Here is a 5,269-nt window from a genome sequence, read left to right as displayed (position 1 = left end):
GGCCAAAGGGGCGGCCACTCCACCCGCACGAAGCGAGGGAGTCCCAAGGACGGAGCGGCGAGCGGACTCTCAACGCGGAGCCTATTCGACCAAATAGGATAGAGAGCCGATCGGGCGCAGCCGTAAGCCCGCACCTTTAAGCCGAACAGCCGAAAATCTAGGAAACTCCGGGGCGATGAACCCACCAACACGGCCGTGATGACAACAAGGATCGCGAGGACCGCAGGACGGCCCTGCGTAACGCGAAAGCGCCATAGGTGGCACAATAGCGATTTATCGCGCCGGCGTGTCTCCTGCAGGACTCTCGCTCGGCACTGTTGGGCGAGCCATCCGATAGGACGCAGGTCTCAGGAAGTGTGAGCGATATCGAGACGGAAATAGCGAACGGAAAATTCGAGGGCTTCCAGCCGGTGGGACGAGTGTCGCCAGCCCGATTTTGTTGCCGATTTCTTGTAGGTAATTAATTCGGATGAGTCGCGCCCTTAATAGTTGTCGAGCCACGCGTTTTGGTGAATTAACTTTGTGAACAATTTGGTAGATTAAGTCGCACGGCCAACGGGCACACATCGCTTATTTGAATTATATAAATTAAGCTCTCTCTATTCATTTCGCCGCCGCCGACAGTCATTAATGTCATGCGTAAAGTAGTTACCGGCGCATTCGAGAGATTTCTTTAGTTGTCGCGGCCTAATTAAGTCTCGTACGGAAAGTCTCGTAAAGAAATTACGGTGGAAATCCTCGCGGCCGAAAAGTCGAGTTAAAGCGCGTAAGACGCCCGGTAATTTAATAGTGTTGCGCACGGTCGTGCCGATCTCTGAGGAAATAATATATTTTATTCGCCTGTAGAATAACCATTGTTGCCCACGATTATTACTTCTGTGAACTGCTCTATACTCTTGTTTCATTTAATATATTATTGTTGTAATTTTTATTTTTAACTTATCGAATGCTCATTTTTGCTGCCGTGTTCTCGATTCTCAAGATCTCTTCCGTTTCCCCCCTGAACCACCCCCTCTACCATTTCGAGTATATTGAGTAGCCGCGGAATTTTGCCGTCGCGTTAATTATCGGTCTCGCAATTGTCTCTCAGCGTTACTATTATCGTGAATGGTGCGGCCTGCCGTACCTGGCGCCCAACTCGGTTATTTGGTGATATATCGAATTTTTCGGGATATTGGGATCGATATTCGAGATACGCGCCGTAGGTGTGCCATGGGCACCGAAGAACCGCCCGCTGACTAAATAATTATTATTTAAATAATTAAAAAGAAATTACGGTTACAAGCTTCACAAAATTTAAAAAGATAAATAGAAATTTAACCTTACAGACTGCGTTTCATCAATGTTATTTATATTTATCTGTAGCTGCATATAATGCATGACAAATAAATATATAACAAACTATATGACACTCATTTGACAAATGCACTCAAATATGTATTCTTGATGTGTATATCTATATTAACTGATATGAATGTCTATATCGATAACTGCTCGCAGTTATCCATAGTGGCTTTTGACAGGTATAAGTTAAATTTTCCAGAGTGCAACATTATATAGCGTAGCACTCTTTCATTTATAAAAAGGTNGTCAACTTTTTTTTCTTGTCTAAAATTTCTCCTCCAAAAATTTTTGGAAAGCACAATTTATCGATATTTTCCGTTACATGCCAAGGGACTGGATATTTATCTTGTCCTGGAGCTATGATTTTAATATTTTCAGATATCTCCTGGTTCCTATCGACAATAAGAACTTCATCAATTGGTTCAAAATAATCTGATTCTTCTGAATCTGATATATTGTCATGTTTTTCTACATCAGACGATTTTTTTATATTATTGCAGTTATCGCGTTTATCATTATTATCGACAATAAATTCAAATTCAGCATTAAAGTTTTTATTGTATTTTTTAAAAAATTCGTTATCAATATTTATATTGTTTTTTATATACAAAGGTGTCTTTTGTAAGTACTCTAAAGCTTCACAAATTTTTGCTGGTTTTATGGTTTCGTACATGTAATCAGATTTGTGCTCTATGTGTCTTTTCAGCTTTATTTGAATAGTCGACATTTCATCAAAACTTCTAGGTAAAACATTTACCATTTCATTAATTTCAACTGGAATATTAACTATACTTCCTTTCAATGATAATTGAGGATTAATGGCATACGGTTGCAATGCTTTTATTTGCATGAATGGAATATACGGTGACACCATTCGTTCTTCAACTGCAGTCAAGTTTGTTACAACTTTTGGCACATTTGGAAATTTTAAATCTGCATTTGATGCTGTTTTTAGAACATGTCCTAATGAAACATATTTTTTACATGTCTTGCAGACATATTCCGATGAGTTATTAACAATTTTGTTAATCAATTCATTAACCATCTTTGTGTCACTGAATTTATTTCTTATTTTGGTAATACTAAAACGTTTTACCGATTTTAAGAAAAACAAATTTTCACAACACACACCCAGATAGCACTGGACATCTTATGGACACACATTTTAAGTCCAGTTTATGTCCACATGTCCGTGGACATAAATAGGGCATGAATTGGATGTCCTCTTTTAGATATGAATCAAGTATCCTAATCAGTACATCTTATGGACATTCGATATATGTTCAAGTTTAAAATTGCTGATCTTTTTATATTAACGTTTAAAAAATTTGTCTTTCATTTTACTATATATATTTAGAATCCCTCTCCGATCATCTTTATATTGAATTTAATATCCACATAAATAAATCAGAAATACCACCAAGTAAATTGATGCAACGCAGATGGAACAGCAAGAAACTAGATGAGGATTTCTTTACTGCTGTAATGATATGGAGAGGTGGCGGACCCAAGCCTGAAGAGCAGGATATCAATAAAATGGTTAACTGGCTGGATCGCACCATGGAGGAAGTTTGCGATGCAGCCTCTTCAAGAGTGGGACTTAAAAAACCCCGCCAAAAAGCATACTGATGGCAGGACTCCGTGGATCAACTGCGTGCGAATTATCTACGTGCCAAACATCTCTGGCAAAAAGCGAAGAAGAGGAAGCGCTCATGCGAAGTTACTGCGGAATTAGGATTAATCTATAAGCGAAAGCGGAAAGAACTGCGTGCGGAAATAAACAGACTTAAATCGTTAGCGTGGCAAGAACTCCTGAACACAATAAATGGTGACCCATGGGGCTTGCCCTATAAAATCGTATTTAAGAAACTTAGAACTTCGTCTCCGGAAATTACGGAACCCTTAGAACCAGATGTACTAGATAAGTTACTAGACTCACTATTTCCTAGGAATATCGAAGTTGAAACGTATAGGGATTGGTCGGAACTTGTATGGTCCGACGACTGGGCGATTACACCAGGAGAGGTATTTAGATCTATAAAGAAAGTATCATCTCCCTCCTTTAAGGCCCCGGGCCCAGACGGCTTTCGTCTCGGGCTATGGAAAAAAGTAACCGAGGAGAAGTTAGATTGGATCAGGTTCATCTTCAATCTTTGTTTGAAAAAGGGAGAATTTCCAGCCCAATGGAAATCCGCTAATCTCGTGCTGATTCCTAAAGGAGGAAATCTGGAAATAAACCCTATTGGAATCCCTAAGGTAAGACCCATCTGCTTGATTGACGAAATCTCGAAGGCTTTTGAGCGGATATTAGTAGGAAGAATTTTCGCTTGGCAAGGAGAGCATCCTGAGTCTGACCTTTCACCCAATCAATTTGACTTTCGTAAGGGCCGTTCCACATGTGATGCACTTCGCCGTCTGAGAAATATCACTAGCGATGCCGTAAGGTCGGGTGGTTTTGCCATTGTTGTATCTCTGGATATCCAGAATGCCTTCAATAGCATTCCCTGGAGGATGATAAGACGAGAATTGAAACGAAAAGAGTTCCCGCTGTACATCAGGATTATTGACTCCTATATCTTTAGTAGGTTTATCCAATATGTTGGATCGGACGGAAAACAATATAAGAGATCTATGGAGGCAGGTGTCCCACAGGATTCGGTCCTCGGACCGATATTGTGGAATATCTCGTTTGATGGTGTTCTGGATCTTGCCCGAGGAAGAGGAGTCGTGTGAAATTCTTTGTTACGCGGATGACAACCTCGTCGTTGTTAGTGGTCAAAATATAGAACACACCCGACTCAGAGCCGGGGTGTTTGTCACGCGCGTCGTTAACCGTATCCATAGTTTAGGGCTAAAAGTGGCTTCTAATAAAACAGAGGCCACCTTATTTCATCCAAGAGGCTCTCACGGACTCCCGATGGATACATTGATCGGCGACATACCAATCCCCTTCCAATCTACCATAAAGTACCTTGGCATTATGGTGGATAATAGATGGAATTTTGGTAATCATGTTAAATTTATAGTTGAAAAAGCAAATAAAGCTATGAGGGCCTTGAATCGTTTAATGCCCAACTTACGAGGCCCGGACGAAAAACGCCGGAGGTTATACGCAGGAGTAATCATGTCAATCATACTATACGGTGCACCTATATGGGGCGATGTTTTATCCACCAATAGAATGTCCAGATTGCTGCTTCCCATTGAACACGTGGTAGCACAGCGGGTGATATTCGCTTACCGCACAGTGTCATATAATGCGGCACTATTGTTGGCCCGTCTTCCACCGATACGACTTATGGCTTTGACCCGCAAAAATACATACGATAGGATTGTGCTGCATAGAGAAAATGAGACCTTAACTAAGGATATCCTAAAACAAATTAGAGAAAAAGAGCAATTCAGGATGCTTGACGATTGGCGAGAATTCTTGGAAAGACCAAACACGTCGGGCGAGTTCACAAAGATGGCGATAGTTCCGAGGTTGGAGGCGTGGTTGGCGCGTTCACATGGTGGCATGACCTTTCATCTCTCGCAGGTTTTGATAGGGCACGGTTGCTTTGGTAAGTATTTATTTCATATTGGTAAAAGACCCGACACAAGCTGCGACCTCTGCGGCGAAGATATGGATGACGTGTAGCATACGCTGAGAGAATGCCCTGCTTGGGATCCTGAGAGAATCGCTCTTAGAAAAATCTTACAACTAGCTAGGGGTTTTACGCTAGGAGATGTGATCGAGGCCATTTGTTCCACGAAAGCTAATTGGAACGCTCCGTCCGCATATGTAGAGAAGGCCATGAGAGAGAGAGAGAGAGAGAGAGAGGACGAAGAGAGACGCCGAGAGAGGGCGGGCTCCATCCGTCTTTTATCCGAGGGTGGTGGCTCCGATTGGTAGCTTTGTCGATCGACGCATGGTTACGGGGGG

The sequence above is a fragment of the Formica exsecta genome, unplaced genomic scaffold (genome assembly GCF_003651465.1).
Source record: "Formica exsecta isolate Colony F162 unplaced genomic scaffold, ASM365146v1 scaffold975, whole genome shotgun sequence".
NCBI classification, from domain to species: Eukaryota; Metazoa; Arthropoda; class Insecta; order Hymenoptera; family Formicidae; genus Formica; species Formica exsecta.
Note: the sequence above shows the minus strand (reverse complement) of the source record.